The sequence below is a fragment of the Aulonocara stuartgranti genome, assembly GCF_965226115.1.
Source record: "Aulonocara stuartgranti genome assembly, chromosome: 2".
In the NCBI taxonomy this organism is placed as follows: domain Eukaryota; kingdom Metazoa; phylum Chordata; class Actinopteri; order Cichliformes; family Cichlidae; genus Aulonocara; species Aulonocara stuartgranti.
In genome coordinates this window covers 8,956,907-8,975,741 of record NC_138940.1, presented here as the reverse complement: position 1 = coordinate 8,975,741, position 18,835 = coordinate 8,956,907, and the positions used below count along the sequence as shown (strand labels likewise).

Sequence of the window (18,835 nt, the reverse complement as noted above, 5' to 3'; positions counted from 1 at the left end):
GTGCCAATTCACAACAAAAGTACCCTCAAGATGTTTAATTTACTCTAATATAAAGATATTACAATAGAGAATCCCCAACAATCAGGAGATCTCTTTAAAATAAAACAAAACACTTGGCCAAAGTAGGAAGAAAGAAGTTTTATTTGTTTGTGTGGAAAAAAATGGACTCACATTTAACCCAAGTACCAAACCCTTCTGCTGTGCTGTGGTGAATGTTGCCTTGTGTTCGTTGTTTTCTGGTAAAAGTGACTTTAAAAGTTACCTGGCAGGCAGCTGGTGCGGCAGGCAGCCGGTACGGCAGTCTGCAGCGTTGTGACAGTTCTTTGTCATTTTAATTGACTGTGAATAAGAGATAAGGTCCTAATTGAATTTGGCTGATCAGCACAGACTGCTGTTCAAACACAACCTCGACACTAAACAAGATGCATAAAGGTAACATCAGATATTTCTTCTTCGTTTTATAATGGCTCATTCTGTCAAACCACATCCAGTCCTGTAATTACGAGATTATGATGATGGTTTTACCATTGTTATTGATGCTATATACATGATTTTCCTTCAAAGATATAACAAGCAGTTTATACATTCTTAACTAATTTCCACGACTATAGAGGTTTTAGGGTCATAGACACAAACCATAATAAATACATAAATACCCATAAAGCAAATGATTACAGTGTGGAGAAAAATGAGTCACGAGTCATGAATTCAAGCTGTCAAGTAGCTTACTTAATCTTTTTGCATCCTGAATATTTATGAATCTGTCAAGTTCAACACCAAGATAAAGAATACCACTTCCTTGGATATTTAAAAGCTGTTTAGCACATAGATGAATACTGAACCACGTTAAATGCTGACAGCAAAGGTTCTAAACATTTTTCTTTGAAACAGCCAATTTAATTATTTTTCCTGTGAGAAACTGACACCTCCTTAACCTCCAGCTAGCTTTATTTCATCTGTTAAGGTACAACCAGCTTACATCTTTTTGTTCTCGTAAGGTTTGACCTAACTGCCGACAGAACGCCATAGAAACAACACTGGTACCTTAAAATTTAACTGTATCATAACAAATTTCAAAAGGGGTCTCAATTCAACTTCTGCCAAACTTCTTTAAAGTCACATTTTAACCCAAAACAAGCTATATTGCTGTTCCCCCCCAAATCTAACCAAATAACCAATATAAACTTCTTATTGAGGCACTGGTTGAAATAAAATACATGGGTGTGCAGGGCCTCAAATTGAAGATAGAAGCCATTAGAAGCACCAATAATATGGACCATTTCTCTCTTTGTGGGATGCAGCAGCTTGTAAAATCTAAAGACAGTGTTAGAATGTCGTTAAATACCCATGCGTGCTAGCTGTAGTAAATCACTCTCTGGAGCTAGAATTAAGCATTTCTGTTATTCTTTTATCGTGTCAGTGCATTGTGTTCTCTTTTATGTTGTCTGATTCAATTAAATGTCACTCAAAAGTCTTCTAATGGACTCCCTGAGCTCTTCTTTTCTCTTTCCTTTAGTTTTCCTGCTGAATAGTCCAAGAGAAGAGAGTTTTTTTTGTACTTTAAGAAACCAAGAGAAAATCATTAACATATTATCACTAAAACAAACTACGTGTATCACAGATGATATTTTCATAGGTGTATTTAGTCAAAACTCAAATGTAAAAAAAAAATAAAGTGGAAGAATCTTGTAGGTGCTCCAGTGCCAGAGGCCTAGAATTTTGTATTTTGACATCCTTTGTGACTTTCTAGAATGCCTGGATAGAAATAAGTGTTGTTAATGCGACAGTCACACTACACTGAAAAAAAGGGACTGGCCATCTCTTGGATTTATGTAAGCATCTTGCATGCATTTAACACAATTGCCTCATGTTTTAAAGTTAAATGTAACTATATAGTGTAAAAACTACATGATATGCAGAAAGGGTGTATTAAATTGTTCATATCATGTTCAGGTGACGTAAGTCAATAAGATAGCAACGTTAAATCTCGTGAAACCACGCGTGATTTCATCTCGCGGGCTTTGGATCGTGGTTTAAAAAAGGCATCCATCTCAGTCAAGTCGAGCAGCCAACTCTACGTTTTTGGTATGTCTTGATTTTTTGAATTCATTTTTACCATACTTCAGCCAAATGTAGTTAAACGTCTAGAGTGTCGCCATGTAACATGCTAAAAAAGAGCCGTTAGCTTATTTGCTGTTTTATCTGTTGTCAAAGAATTGGCGCTTTTTCATTTGAATTTGTCTTTGGCACAAGAGCCGTAATATCACATTAAACCTAATTACGAGGCACTCATAACATAATTTGGTTTTCTGTGTGAATAGATTTGTCAACTGACTCTTCAGTTACATTGTGTATTTACTGCACCGTGGTGTTAGTGAGATTTTGGACATTGAACAGCTTTAGCTAATATCATCAGCGGCATTATGCTAGCTTACATCCCTACCCCTCCTGCCCTCACCTGCTGTCCTTTTGTTTTTGTTTTTTTTTGCTGCACATTGAGAGATGACCTCTATTCTGCATTTCACCAGGAGTCAGCTGATGGATTGTGGGTTCAAGGTGTTATGGTAAGAAAGTATATTCTATTTTCGTTTCTGTAACTTAATTATAATAGGTTTTTTATAATTATTAGGTGCATGCATACTCACCCTATTAATACAACTGAGAGATCCAAAATCTGCCATAGGTTTAACTTATACCTGTATGTATTGCCAGAAAGGTGATTACTGGACTCGCATTAATGCACACTTGAACTGAAATGAGGTTGTAACTTGTGGGTTGTTGGGTTGCAAATCAGAAACAAACATCTTTGGATTTTTTTTAATCCCATAAGATCTGGAAACACAGTTTTTATTCAACAAAACATTACTGATTAACCAAGCACAGTGCCTGCTGTTATTTCAAAATAATTTTATGTCATTTCAGATAAAATGCAGCATTCCAGTGCATCCCAACCATGCCTTTACAGTCAAGGTTTCTGACGGAGCTGAGTTTCTCTCTGACAGTCTGCTGAAAGTGTTTGCAAAGTGATCAGGGGAACAGGGCACAAAGCTAAAGGATGTAGCTGCCATAATGACAGTAAGAACTTTAAAATTCTTTAACTACAAAGTGTATATGTATTGCATTAGGTCAGTAAAAGATTTTTATGCTACATCCATTGAAACAGTCAACTATTACCTGTGAGTAATGATTCCACTAAAAGGATGCCATAATTTTCGTCATGCATTTACTGGCCCACTGAGAAAAAATTCTTTTTTTTTAAAAATAAATGTTCTGGAAACTATATATCCATAAAGTTGATGTCAAACAGGAACTTTTGATATTGCTTTGTAGATGCTGGTGTTGCATGTTGACTGGTTTAAAAAGTCAAGTTTTTGTCTGGGATCATTTTCTTCTGTGCTACTGAAAAGTTCACAAATCTCTGTTTTCTTTGTTATAATAGTCAAGGATGACATTAATGCTCGGAGTCCCTCATCAAAGTGCTCCGCATCTGTGTGAAAGACAATTGCAACATCTTGGTGCAGGAGTTCATGGTGAGTGTTTTATGAGTAGATTGTGGCTTTGCAACATTTAAAAATGCGTTTAGTTATCCACTTGATCCTCATTGGACTGGTTAGGACCAGTAGTCCTCTTTAATAATTTGAAGTTCACATGAGGCCTGGTAGTGAACTCGGCCGCCGGCCCTTGAGGCCCCATCCCCACCCCTGTATTAGGGGTCACATCAGTGTGAAAAAACTTTAAATTTGTCATTCTAATGAACAAAGGAAAATCCCACCAATATTTATATTAGCTTTTGTTTGAAAAAATGACCAACTGACCAACAGCTAACCAAATTGTGGGGCTGAAAGTCTAAATTCTAACATCTTCTGAGTGACATAACCTGGATTTCTGATGGGCCGGTGTCTTTCTAACAAAAACTAATGTAAAGCATTTGAAATTATTATGTTTTTCACCCTCTCTTAGAAACTCTGTTAGACCATGAATGGCAGCATGGCAGGCCACTCTTTGGCTATAGCTATTTACTATGTTGCTTGCATTGGTTTAAATTACTCTAACATTAGAACTGGTAGATTCAAAAGAGATGAGTTTAAAAAGGAATCTTAAAGAAATGTTTTGTGTTTAACCAGGACTTGACTGAGGCCACTGCACAGATTGAGAAAACCACAATGAACATCTGTCTCCAGAGGATGCACCAGGCAATGACTTTTCTGATGTTGGCATCATCATCGAGGGTATAGTACTTCTTCAAGATCTGGATAACGTGACCTTTGCAGTAGCCATGCTGTTTGGACCTTTTTTATTCCTTCAACATGAGTTACCCATCACAACTCTGCTACACTTTTGAGGTGATTCAATGGGTGGTAATGGAGTTGGATGCAACTCAGCTCTCAAGAAAAGCTCACAACTAAGACAAAACTGCTCCTGCAACGAAGCTCACTGTTATGCATGTGAGGTGACCAGCTCTAGGTGAGAGGACATTTAAATCTCACACTTGTTCTGCTGCATTTTTGAAGCTCAATTCCAGGAACGGATCGCAGGGTTCATTTTTATATACTCTGCAACTGCCATGAGGACGAGCCGTTTTTTGTTGTTGTTTGTTTTTCCTTTTGCTCTGTACAAGTTCTGTTTGTCTGTTTGGCAGCATTTTTAAATTTCTCTTTGTATTTTTTCTTTCTTTTACTAGTGAAGAGATGTAGCGTGAACAGTTATACAGTCTAAATATCCCATATGGGCCGTGTGAAATGGTATTTTCAGTTTCATTCAGTTGAAGTAAAGAACGTTGAATATTTCTAAGTGTGCTGTTTTGAACCAAGATGTCACAGTATGATCAGTGCTGTAATTTTTGACAGTCACTGTATCAATGTTATTTTTGCGTCTCTTGAATAAAGGTTTTGACCTGCAAGTGCTAATTTCTTTAGTTATTGGGGTAAAATGGGTAGTGTTAATAGGAAGGTGTTTGCCAATTCAGTAACCTAATTTAATGTTAATGGAAACTAACATTACCTCAAATTGTTTAGTCATAATTGTTGTTTAACTGAATCTTGACGTTAGAGGCCTTAAATAGAATGTTTTGTATTGTTCTTTCCCAACATTTTTCAAAAGAAACAGTCTAATTTCTTTGCTGTGATTGATTCCAGAGAACACGGAAGAACTGACATTATTTAACTGTTGATTTATATAGATTCAGTAGAGGAGTAATGTCAGTTTAATTCTTTACCTACTGCAGTGAAATTAGACATTTTGTTTTGAAAGGTTACTGGTGGATGCCAGCAACCATCTTGGAAGAGAACAATACAATCTGTTATAAGGCCTCCATTTGAAAATTGTGTATTTGATACTAGAATATAATAGCAAAATGTAATTTGAAGATAACATGTAGTATTTAAGTGACCAAGTAGTATTGGGTAAAAGTTATTGAATCGTGTTGGGATAACGTGAGAAAATTGTGAAGGATTAAAATATTCCAAGAGCTCAAATTACTTCATCAAAACATGTTTAAGTCACATTTTATCAACACAAATTGCACAGGTTTATTGAACATGAATAAATTGTGTTAATTTAACTCAATTGTTTAAGTTGCTGCCAAAGCAAAACATCTGTGTGCAACAAATGTCCACCATTGAATTAAGTAAATCCAACAACATATTTTTTTCAGTGTAGGACAAAAAGTGGCTGGAGACTGCGGCATAACCAAAACTGTTTCCACCGCGTGCACCGTGAACAATCATCGCTTTTGAAACATACAGGGACCAGGTCGTCGTGTTCAAAGCAACTTTGGTACGACAATACAGTGTTGGAACAGCAATGAGATGGAGTCGTCTGCTTTCAGTTGTCAGTTTGCATTTGAATGGGGGTCATGTTGGCATTTACATACAATGTGTTTGTAATAATAATAATGGATTGGATTTATATAGCACTTTTCAAGGCACCCAAAGCACTTTACAATGCCACTATTCATTCACTCTCGCATTCACACACTGGTGGAGGCAAGCTACGGCAGACTGACAGAGGCGAGGCTGCCATATCGCGCCATCGGCCCCTCTGGCCAACACCAGTAGGCGGTAGGGTAAAGTGTCTTGCCCAAGGACACAACGACCAGGACAGAGAGCCCAGGGATCGAACCAGCGACCTTCCGGTTACAGATACGCTTTCCAACCCCCTGAGCCACGGTCGCCCCAATAATACAGCAATATCTGTTGCCATTCAGATCAGATAGTTGCTGCCTGATGACGATTTAACTTCAAAATGACAGACACATGGCAACCTTGGTTTTATACAGGAATAGAACCAGTTGAGTCCCTAATCACTGCAGACTGAGTCATGCTGATTGCAGTGTCTGTCTGCATTTATTAATTAGACAGCAGTTATTTGCAAATCTTTACTTCTCTGTCTGAGAGGTGACTGCAGTCAGGTTCAATCTAACTGCAATTATTTGGAGACAAGTTACCTTCCACCAGGTGACCTCCTGACTGAAAGTGGTCGGTCAGGTAATTGAGCAACCACTGTTTTTCCTAGTTGCAAGGAGACTGCCGTCCTATTGTTATTCTAGTTTGACTAAACCATAAGCTTTCAATTTAAATTTGGAAGTTAGCGCCACAACAAGCAAAGCAACTCAAGTTATTTTGGGCCTTACAGGGATTGTTATGCAACTGAATAAAGCAGGTGCAACTATAGAGGCTGGATACAAGTAGAAATAACTGAGAAATTGCATTTTGGTATTTTTAGTAATCACGTTAGCCTGCGCATCTCTGTCTGAAAAGCCAAATTAACCAAAAATCTAGTGATCATTAAAAATGTATTTAAAAAATGAATCTTGTTCGTAAAAGTCTAAACATTTATGCATGTATGTCCACTTATGCGGCAATAGTAAACCAAGACAGTAATAAATGATACAAGTTTTCTTTAACTATCAGAAGATTCACTTATTAACATTCTACTAGAAGGTTTTCATGTCTCCTAGCAACAGTAGTTCAGATAAAACTGTCTGTACATACCACACCCCGCCACCACCTCCTACACTATACAAACACACACACACTGAAGCATCCTGCAAAGGACTGAAGTGTCATCTCAGTGATGAACTGCAGTCGAAGTGGTGTCACTCTGTCACGTCAGTATTTCCTTCGTGACAAAGAAAAATACTGCGGCATTTTCCTCCTCGAGGTAAACAAAAACATTTGGGAGGGCCGCCTGAGTGATGACTGATGTCTGTGAGTGACCAGGGATACAAAGAGAGGCCGGACAAAAAGATCTCTACGATCGGCTTCAGTTAAAAGGATATTTATCTGTGCATGGGGCCAGTACCTGCAGTTTAAGTGTTGTATAAAGCGCATTAATAAAAAGGCAGTAGCTCATATTTTCATTTTACTGTAAAGCATCAAGCATGTCTGATCAGGTTGCTAAACTACAACAAACCGAATTTTCTAAATCGATGTTTCCAGTTGTGAAAGGGGCAGAGAGTTCAGATAAAGATTTATGTGATCAATTTATGCAACCATCATGTTTTATAAAGGTCGCTGCACAGAGCTGGCTGTTATTCACAGTTCAACAATTGGAGTGGTGTGGATGAAACCTGCAAGCATGATCTAAATACACAAAATAGTTCTCAGCAGACAATGATGTATTTCAGCTAACTGTCAGTCCTGGTCTTTTAAATACTGCTGCTTGTGTCTGTACCTTACTGGGTTATGGCAATATCTCTCCTGATATATGCATGTTTGTTTGTGAATGATTGGCATCATATTTAAACACAGCAGTGATTCATCAACGTGCAGTCTACACAATATTGAAGAGGAATATTTTAACCCAAACCAAAATCTTTGCAGGATTTGATAGTTTAGGTTCCCAACGTAAGTAAAATAACAGGTAATCAAGTGAAAACACGGTCTCTCTCACAACTTAAGGAGGTTAAACACAGTTAAAGTGTAGCATTGATGTCCGATCAGAGACACTGACATATCAATAAAAATAAGTGATCTGGAGGAGTCCAACAAAGTGGCATCCTTCTATTTCTAACCCTTTATATCAGTATAGATGTCCTGCCGGCTCAAAAATGACAAGAATCAAGTCACATTTTTCAGTTATTCTTGACAAAGGGTATAATGTGGAATGTAAAAGTCTTATGGCATGTGCTTTAATGTCTTACATTTGCTGGTATTTTATGTAAACTCCACTGCATTATTGTTACTGTGTTGCTTTTCACACTATGTTGGTGGCAATCAAATTTAAAATTAAATAAATTAAATAAAAATAAAAACTGCACTTCATTACACAATGATTAATGTCCAGGCATATTAATTAGTCACTACCCCGTACCTAATGAGTAACGATGTGTCGGGATCTGTTCACGGGACCCGGAGTCAACCTGTCACAGGGGTTCTGGACTTCACCCATGGGTGCTGTTGGCTGTGTGAAGCCAGTGAGCAGGGCCGTTCATCTTATCCTGTGCAGTGCCTGGAGGCCAATGTGGGCAGCTGGAGCCCAGATCATTGTTTCTGAATTATAACCACTAATTATGCAGCTCCGCCACATGATGGGAGCGCTATCAAATGGGCTTAATTGACATTCATGATCTTGGATGGACGCGTTGCACCAAAGTGAGAGCTTAGTGTGTCTGTACCTGGTGCCAAATGAAACTGCACTTCCTTACGCGCTTATAATTACCACAAAAATCCTATTTACTTATATAACTGCTAATATAAATTGCAAAACTGTACAAAAGAATCTGGCACTTTGTATAAACAGATATTTAATGGAAGACTGACGATTCATCTGTGACCTTGGAAACAGCAGTGACAAAGCAACATGAACATGGTTCAGTTGTTTGGTTAATTGTTTCTAAATCAGTAAACCATCTGCCCCATACAACACAGGGGCATTTGGGTTGTTTAAATAAATATTTTATAGCTATTCCCTATTCCCATGGCGAACGGGAAACAGCTCCTCGGGGAATATGAAATGGCCCTAAAGGGGACACTGAGGGAATAGGGAAAGTTGGAGAAGCTAACATTTCTTTCCTTTTCAGATTTTATATCTATTTTCCTTCCTTCAGATCAAACATATTCCTGTTAACCACAAATATTAGTAATAATCTCCTAGCTTATAAACCAGTGTGCTTGCTAACTTTGTCTGCTTTGCCATGTCTATGGCAAATATAGAATTTTCCGCTCTGACAGACTATGTCACGAAAAGACTAAATGATGAAGAGGCTCAGTCAGGAGGGAGGAGACTCTGTGCTGACTGTGCTGCAATTCCTGCTGTCTTTAAAACAGAGCTCTTATTTTCTGTAGTAGTATGGGGGGCAGGGGGCGGGGGGACTGCTGTTTGGGTTGGATAGTTTTGTATTGAGTTGCCGCTCGAAACCGTTTGGGAATAAATGTACGAAGTGCATAGTAAATACATTTGTTTCTTTCATGCTGGATGATCTGCATTAAACATTATTACAAATAGTTATTATTCTTTTTCCAGCCTTTAATTTTATGAGTGTAGACCCGCTGAGTGTGCTCTTCTCATCTCTTTTATAATCCTGCTGTACATCTATGTAATTAAACTCACAGGAAGCTGCCCAGAACACAACTCCCAGGTGCACCTTAATAGCTGTGGTCTTGTAGCAGAAACCAAAGAAAGTTGTTCAATTAGGTTAGTTCACAGTGTCCTGTGAAGAAGTTGCAGAACATTTTCTGGTGGCTATACAGATCACGGGTGCGGTGGATGCTTGTAACTCCTCCAAGTCAAAAGTTTATGAGACCCTACCAAACAAATATTATCTGATCCAGCTGTCTGCATTTGAGAGAAAATTTTAAAAATGGCTCTTTATGCATAGAAAAGAATTAATGGTTCATACACTGGAGAACTCCCCTTTCCTTATTTATTGCATCTAATAAATAAGGAGTGACCAATGCTAATAATATTCAATCATCACCTCATTTTCTGTAGGATAAACAGCTGTAAAATACTTGCAAGCGATACATATTATCATAAACTAGATGCAATAAATAAGAAAATTGGAATTCTAGCTTGCACTGCCCCACATGGTGCTGAGGATATGCATGGATTTTTTTTTTCCTGTGTTATGGAGGCTATTTATACATATTTCTATTAAAGCCAAGAAATTTAACAGCTCAAAGCTCACCAGCTGTGGGGTCTCAACAAAACTGAGGAGCTTTCCGATTTGTGAAAATGTAAATATAAGATAAAGATGCATGAGAGCATAATTCACCCAGTTTATCTGGCTTGTTTCCATCTGAAAACTAAAATTTCATTTAATAAAACTCCTTAAAATTAAAATTAAGATGCAAGTCCAAACTGAACCAGAATGGCATGTGTGCATACAGTAACTGACTAATATGTGTACCAGTATTGTGGAAAAAGGAGACAAAAACCTATCACAACCCAAGGAGAGAATATAAATTAGATGCACAACACCAGCCATGTATGTAAGCTTAAAAGTGTGTGACAGAGAAAGAGGCTGCTGCTTTGACTCTGTATGTGTGAACAGTGGTTGTTTGTATAACCCTGGAGGCTGTTTCACTGCTGTTATTGGACGTTTTGCCACACTTTTTATTATTCCTCCATCATCATGGCTGCATGACTCTTGTAACTACTTGAAGCCACTCTGCACATATTAAATGCCAAGTCTCTATTAAAAATTAGGCTGTAAGTACGTTATGCCCATAATATTCTCATATTAATAAGAGAACTGTGACCGAAGGCACTCCCACTGATTGTGCAAACCAGGATTCACAAAAATAAATGCAAACATGGAAGTGCATTAATCATGTGCTCCCACTCTGATGTAAAAACATGATATTGGCTTCATAATCATAATTGAATTGGCTTATTTTCACAAGATTCCTGACATGGCAATGTATCATATTTTGGGAGCTTAGTTCCACTTGAAGGGTTCACTCTCTCACTGAGCTCTTGAGAGCTGTTTTCAAACCTTCCCCGTCGGTCGCCTTTGGTATCAGGGACTCGAAGAACCACATTGTCCACACTGAGCTGCACTCCAAGCCTTTTTGGGCTCATCTTTAAATAACTAACCCAGTGCACAATAATATGAACAATTAGCGCATTAACTGTTACCATCAGATAATATCAAGGACTAATGGTGATAAATCACGCTGTTTATACACGTCCGGAAAGTGCCTTGAACCAATCTGAATCCTCTCTATTATATTGCAGACAAATTTTGACTGCAAAACTCTGCCAAATGGATAAAATCTCATCCTGACACCAAACAGGGAGAATGCTCATCTTTCAGCAACCTCCTCCTAAACAAATTTCTTATCAGCTGACAGTCTGACATGTTATCCAGCTCAGAGCAATTGCTTTCTTTGTCATGTGGACAGCCCTAGAGCTATCTTTGTGTCATTTTGAACATGCAGGGAAATTTCCATAACAATTTATGCATCTATTAACTTGCTGTGTGCATGTGCACAGCACAGAAAATGCCTCTCTGAACTACATGTGCATGTGATTGATTGTCTTTGTGCTGCTCTGCACCAAGCATGCATCATCTGGAGTCAGTGACCAGCTGCTAGAGCGGCTGTGTGTTCAGGAGGTTATTAAGCGTCTAGAATGGGTAATAGGAATGCTCTTCTGTTGACCTTTTGTGTGTAGCACGGTCCAGTCAGTCACACAGCTGCACACATTTGCAGCAACATGCCCCACAGTTGAGACTTTTCTTTCACTGAAACATCATCGATGTATATGTCACTACTTTGCAAATACTGACCAAACCATGGATGTGAGGCTCAACTGTCTGTCACTCCAACAGGGTAACAAACCACCAGTCACACTCACATTAGACCTACTGTTTGGAAGTGGAAGGAGGCTGGAGTACCTGAAGAGAACCCAGGCAGGCACAAAGAGAACATACAAAATCCTCAAAGGAAGCCAGAACCAGCTGCTGGATTCAAACCCGAGACCCAAGACGATAGTCTTACTTTCCAGTGTAGTAATGCAGAGCTTTAGTTCTTCTTGTAATACTTGAGTTCTGGTTACTGTTGTAACAGTCGGGGTGTTTTTGGTTCCAGTTTGGATTACTTTACAGTTCTTGTTTTTTACTGTGCATCACTGTTTTGTCTCCACTCCTGCCTCAGTCATGTTTCGTGTTTCTTCCTTTGTTATTTCTTTTTTATTCTGGTTAATCTCAAGTGTCTTCTTTCAGTTTTGTTTGCTGTGTGTCTGAATGTCTCACTTGTGTTAAATAAGTGCACGTGTCTTATTTCCTTCCTGTTTCTAATCTAATCTCCCATCAGCCCTCTGTCTATAAACATTCCAGACTCTGTTTTTAAGATGCTCTGATCTGTTTGTTTTATGGTGGTGTCACATGCTGCTCCTCATCTCAGGACTTTTTGTCAATTTTGGACTATTTTGTCTTTCGATATTTTAACCTCAATATTTTAATTTCAGCTGGGTTTTTTGTTTTGTTTTTATTTTGTCTGCAAGTGTGATGTGTTTGGGGCCTTTTTACAACACAATGTGACAGAGAGGTTTGATTTTAAAACACTGCAATTATTGTGCAAAAATCGAAACGTGTCTGAACTGAACTACACTCACACAGTTATGATGAAGTGAAGAAGATGTGACACATCGTGCTTTACAAAAGGTTACAGTCACTCACACAGGAGCTGAAATCTAAATAAACAAAATGAGTTCAAATGGTTTCTCACTCACCTTTACTTTTTTTTTTAACGTTAACAACTCTCAAGCAGCAGTGAGAGTGTGTGAAGTGCTAAGATAAATATATGTACCAGTTAATTTTAAGTGAGCTCACGCACAGCCTGCAGCTGAAAGCCTGGGTTAACATTAGCAAAGAGACAAAAAAAGGTGGCAGCTGAAGCGTAATATGGTCCAGAGACATTAAATTGATTGCAGTGTCGCAAGGTTCGTGTTAATCTGCAACCCTCCAGTACTGAACCTTTTTACCAGAATAATCATCTTTAGTTTTTACGGTACATACCAGTCCATGCTAACCATAGCCATAGCATAACTAGATTTACCTCTCTGCAGGGTAAGAAAAGGTCTGGAATTGTGATAATCTTAAGTTTAGTTACAGTTTGGGAAACAGTCGGATGAGTCACGGACTAGTTGTCTCTAAAAGGGTGTCCACTCAGGAAGCAGTTGACTTGTACTGGTCTCTACTGGACACTTTAGGCTCCCATTCCCTGAGTGAGTTTTTTTAGCACCCAGTCACATGTCAGTAACTGGTATGTTCCACTTTCCTTGGTAGTTGATTCAATCACTTGATTTGAAATGAGAAGTTTAACTGTGTTGGCTCATCGCTGTGATTCACTTCCTGTGAGTCCTCCTTTGTATTAGGTGGATGTGGTGTGGTTTAAGTGAAATCTTAAAAAATATTCATGTTATGGGTTTAATCTTAGCCGGATTTGATTTTTTTAAACACTTGAACCCCTGACACAGTCTTAAATCAATGACGATCTCCACTGTAATTCATCCTAAAGGTGTTCTGTCATGGTTAGGGCAACCAAGTTCTTCCACATCAAACTCACTCGTCTATGCCTTTATGGACCTTGCTTTGTTCACTCATCAGTAGTCATGTTGGAACAAGGCCATCTCCAAAGTGTTCTTACGAAGTTGGGAGCATGAAATTCAAACTGTCTTGGTATGGTGGAGCGTTAAGAGTTCCTTCTACTGCAGGGGTATCGAACTCCAGGTCTCGAGGGCCGATGTCCTGCAGGTTTTAGATATCACCCTGGGTCAACACCTGGATCAAATGATTAGTTCATTACTAGGCCTCTGGAGAACTTCGAGACATGTTGAGGTGGTACTTTAGCCATTTAAATCAGCTGTGTGGGATTAAGGACACATCTAAAACCTGCAGGACACCGGCCCTCGAGGCCTGGAGTTCCACACCTGTGTTCTACTGGAATTAAGGGGCCGAGCCCAACTCCTGAAAATCATAACCAGTGTTGCCAACTCCTCAGTAAGGAAAATCGCTATTGGTTGTCCTAAAAGTCGCTAAATGACGTCATCGCCTAATTTGCATAATTGTTCATGCTAATCTAATTGTAACCTATGTTGTTGGAGAGAGAAATAACATCGTGGAAGAGACATAAAGTGAGTAAAAAATGTCCTAAATGCATTTAGAGTTTATTTAGAACTACAAATTAAATTTCTTTGAGCAATTATTGTTTTTTGTAAGTCACAATTCCAACCCTGCTCCTTTACCCGGGCTTGGACCGGCAAAAGTGACCCGAAATAGGCACTGGTGGAGTTACTTTTTGTGTGTGTGTGTGTTTATAAGTAGTTTTAAACCTTGTGATCCACAAAACAGCATTAGAGTAAAAGAGTAAAAGAAGAACTGACTGCGTTACAGCACCCGCTGCTTGTTGTCTTTCTTCAGGGGTCTGAAAACTCGCTAAATATAGCGACAAAGTCGCTAAGTTGGCAACACTGATCATAACCCCCCTCCACCAACTCTACTCCATTCTCCTGACAACCAACAAACCCAGACTCAATCATCAGATCGGCAGATGGAAAAACATGACTCCAGAGAACACGGCTGCACGGCTCTAGAGTCCAGTGACGGTGTGCTTTATACCACTGCATACAAAGCTTTGCACTAACAGTTGACTGAAATATTTAGTAGCAGAGAAATTTCACAACTGGACTTATGGGCAGTGTTGGGAAGGTTACTTTTAAAATGTATTCCACTACAGATTACAGAATACATGCCCCAAAATGTATTTTGTAACGTATTCCGTTACATTACTCAATGAGAGTAACGTATTCTGAATACTTTGGATTACTTAATATCCACAATATCATGCTTTTTACATGCTTTTTACAACTACGTGATTTATTACTATTACTGAAGGTTACTCGCCATACCAATACCAACTACATTTTCAAATTTTAATATAAAATGAGTAACAGTATGTTGGATATTAGGTAAGTCTGCACTTTTTGCAGCGATCTTGTATATAAAACTATTCCACGCGTATATAAAACAGGTCCGCGGCTCTGAACCGTAGTAAAGGGACCTCTGGCTAATACGTCAGGTACCATGTCGGGCTTGTAGCCAAAAACTTTTTGGCTGCAGTGGTTATTATTATATTTACATGCTTCCATCTCCCGTTTCTAGTTGATGACAACTCCTACTTTTCGACTCTCCTTTTTCTCCCTCCTCGCGCTCAAAGATACATAACGGGCAGTCAATTCTCCCTGCAGCACGGACTACACTGCCCATGAGGCTACATTCTTTAAGGCGATGCCTGTAACACCTGCCTATTGCCTATTATGCATATTAAATCATTTTTTGAATAATAATTTTTAAAAAATATTTCTTCACATCATTGTGCGGCAGCAAGTAGAGGTGACATGGGCCGTGAGATGGAGACACAAACATTTGAGCCTCTTAATGCGTATTTTGTTTGGGTTTCCGCCGGCGTGGAATTACCAAAAATAGAGAGGGCATAGCCGAACATATGAAACAGGAAAAGACCGCCGTGTAATCCCTTTATTTCAAAAAAGTAACTGTATTCTGAATACCACCTTTTTAAACGGTAATTGTAACGGAATACAGTTACTCATATTTTGTATTTTAAACTGCCGGTACATGTATTCCTTTATTCCCCAACACTGCTTACTGCATAGGTGCCACACTGGAATTCACTGAGCACCTGAGAGTGAACCATTCTTTCACAAATGTTTGTAGAAGTAGAAGTCTGCATGCGTATGTGCTTGATTTTTTATGCCTGTGGCCATGGAAGTGATTGGAACACCTAAATTCAGGATGGGTGAGTAAATACTTTTGGAAATATTCTGTCCAGTAATCTGGCTTCTTCCCACAGACCAAAGACATGCAATTAATGGGGTTAGGTTAACTGGTGATTCTAATCATAGCTGTGAATGGTTTTCTGTCTCTGTGTTATTTTGGCCACCTGTCCAGGGTGTATCCTGCCTCTGGCCCTATGGTAGCTGGGATAGGCTCCAGCCCCACTGTGACCCTGATAAGGATAAGCAGAAGAGAATGGATGGATGAAGTTCGGTGTCGGTTTGGGTCTCAGTCCTACTGTTCCCCATTAACAATATGTATGCACAATAACCGAAGCATATGGTAATTTAAGTCAAAACCTCAAATCAAGAGTGCTATCTGTAGTAAGCACAGGTGGAAGCAATACAGGATCAAAAAATATCAGAAACCTTCTGTTGTAATAAAACAACATAGGATAGATTTAGGTTTTAGGTTAACTATAAAAAGTAGCTTAGTTTCCCTAATGTAGGTTACTCAAAGAACAAAACAAAAAAAAACTACATATGCAGCTGAGAAAGACTGGGCTCTGCTAACCTGCCTGCACAGTTATTTGGGGGATTTATACGAATGAGTCTACACCAGATGTGAGCTGAGGACACAGACTACTGTCTGAGGCGACGGCGGTAGCAGTTGTACTGTCAGGTCGTATCGACCTGCAGATTTGATGTCAGCGTCACTCAAATGGAGCAGACCGAGCTCAGAGAACTTAACAGTTCGTTCAGAATAATATCAGCCTTTGGGAATAGAGTTCAGCTACCTTGCTGCATCGGTAACAAAACGCATAATTTGTTCATCTTTTTAAGTGCTGCAGTGACTTTCACAGTTTGGAAATCATCTTTAAACTCAAAATAATGAAAAACCGGACCACGTGCTTTTTTCTTTCGGTATCAAAATAGAATACATTTACTACACACCAATACATGGTGAGCAAACAATACAAACAACTGAAGAAACATGCTCAGTTCATCATGAAAGGACTGGTCTTATTAGCAGAAGGGCTCATTTGTTCCATAATCAAGACCAAATCAAAGCCACTGATGCACCTGCAAAAGAAATCTATTGTTCAGACTAAAAATATGCTTTCGTACTTGTGGATTTTTTATCTGTTGGCAAGAGGACAGAGAACAAAGAAGTCATATCTCATACCTCTCCATTAATACAATACTGTCTAAGTGCATGTCTGCTTCTATAAAACCAACTTCATAACATAAGAAGCAGCTTATAAAATGGAATAAATTAAAGACATTTTAAACAAATTTGAGTATTTTGTATCAGAAATTGCTGTATTTGTGTTTTCACTACTTTTGCAATGCATTTTACTGCATTTGCTTAATACCAAAGCGACTAAGTTTTAAAATGACAGCCATTTACTCCCGTTTTCTAACTTTTTTGTAATATACTATACTTTATATTATCACAAAGAGCAGGTTGTTAAATAATCAGAATATCAGTGATTCGATCCAGGCTCTGAGTGTTCAAATTGAGTAGAAAAGGGTACCAGTCTTTAAATTGATAACATAGACATTAATGACTTTGTTAACACAGACACAACAAGCACACAGGAAGTTATAACTTTCTTTTCACATATGATTTACAGGCTTTTTGCTTTTTTCTAAACAACGGTGGTGATGGGGACACACCCAGGAGCAGACGAGCAGAAGTGTGGAGGTCTTCAAAGCCGAGTGTAAACATGCCACAAATGGGTTGTGAGCGCAGTTGGAGAGCCGGGCTGAGCTTCTGATTGCTTCCATTATTTTGTCTCAAATCAAAATGTCAAACAGCATGAAGAATGCAGTCCCACTGTGTTTGCTGATAATTAGAGGATCAGGTTTCCTGTTTCACACCAATCCAGCTCTCTGGAGTAAAAAAAACAAAAAAAAAAAAACTGCCTAGGCAAGAAAATTCCTGCTTGTGTTTCATTTTGTTGGCTTTTCTTAAACTGGACATCCATCTAATCATAAAGATGAATGATTAATGAAAGGCAGAAGACAATGAATCAAATTAAAAAAAAAAAAAAAAAAAAGAATACGTTGAATCTTGTAGCTTTGTAACCTTGAGTTTTAAAACCTGGAAATTCCGACTACAAAAGTCCATCAGTCCATCCATCCATGGTCAGCTTTCAAAATCTAAGCTTTGCCACAACAAGAACTGTAGAAGAAGATATATGTAAAAAATTATGTATTAAACTCATGTTTATCCAACCACCTTTAATGGCAAAAACTTTGCTGTTGTGATTATGATCATTTTCCAGGTTGGGTCAAGCTTTAGCTGTAAGACTGATGGCCTCACGTTTGACTCTAAAAGAGCTCATGGTTGACTCGATGACCGCAAGATGCCCAAATCATCACCCCTCCACCACAGTGCTGACATTTATTATGAGGTATTTGTGCGCTCGCTATGTGTTGCCTGTTGATTGTGGGGCCCCCCCGGCCCTTGCACCTGTAAGAAATCACTCACCTGTGGTTCATCACCTTGTCTGCTTATCACTACTTGAGGCAGTGGCTGTGAGCATCTCATTGCTGGACTGTTGAGTAACCCTCGTTAGTGAAATTCCGGATTGTATTATTCAGAGTATTCCTTCGTGTTTTCTTAGTATTAATATCTCGTCTTTGCATATAGACCCCGTCCCCTTAAGCCTGTACGTGGATTTGCCTGACTAGTGTGCATGGAGGAACATCCCCCATGAGGAGCGAATGGAACGAGTGCGAGGAGCTGTGTGCAAGAGTGGAGACCCCGTTTCACCTTCCTGTGAACCTTGGAACCCCTGGACACCCTCTCCCCCCACTTGTATATAGAGCACCTGGTGTTGTGTGAATAAAGAACTCTAATTTGTGATTCGCAGTCTGCACGTGAGTCTGTCCTGCCCCTCGTGACAGTGTTGGTTTTCTCCAAACATGGTGCTGTGCTACAGACAAACACCCCCACTTTAGTCTCGTCTGTCCAAAATGACATTGTTCCAGAGGCCATTGTTGTTTAGATGCAACTTTGGAAAGCTAATCAGTGCTGTCATGTTCGTTTTAGAGAGAGGAAGAGACTTTCTCCTTTAAAATAATC

The 18,835-nt window shown here is 39.0% G+C and overlaps 1 long non-coding RNA gene across 4 annotated transcripts; it reads left to right on the top strand.

Annotated features, from left to right (window-relative positions):
- The first annotated feature begins 1,792 nt into the window (after positions 1-1,792).
- On the top strand, positions 1,793-4,900 carry LOC309692258. Of its 4 annotated transcripts, XR_014272265.1 has the most exons (6): positions 1,793-1,832; positions 1,954-2,085; positions 2,501-2,564; positions 2,923-3,075; positions 3,440-3,530; positions 4,125-4,900. It is a non-coding gene; the product is annotated as an uncharacterized lncRNA (long non-coding RNA). The 4 variants fall into 4 exon arrangements; XR_014272266.1 differs by having other exon boundaries at positions 1,797-2,085; positions 2,529-2,564; XR_014272267.1 differs by having other exon boundaries at positions 1,797-2,085.
- The last annotated feature ends 13,935 nt before the right edge of the window (positions 4,901-18,835 follow it).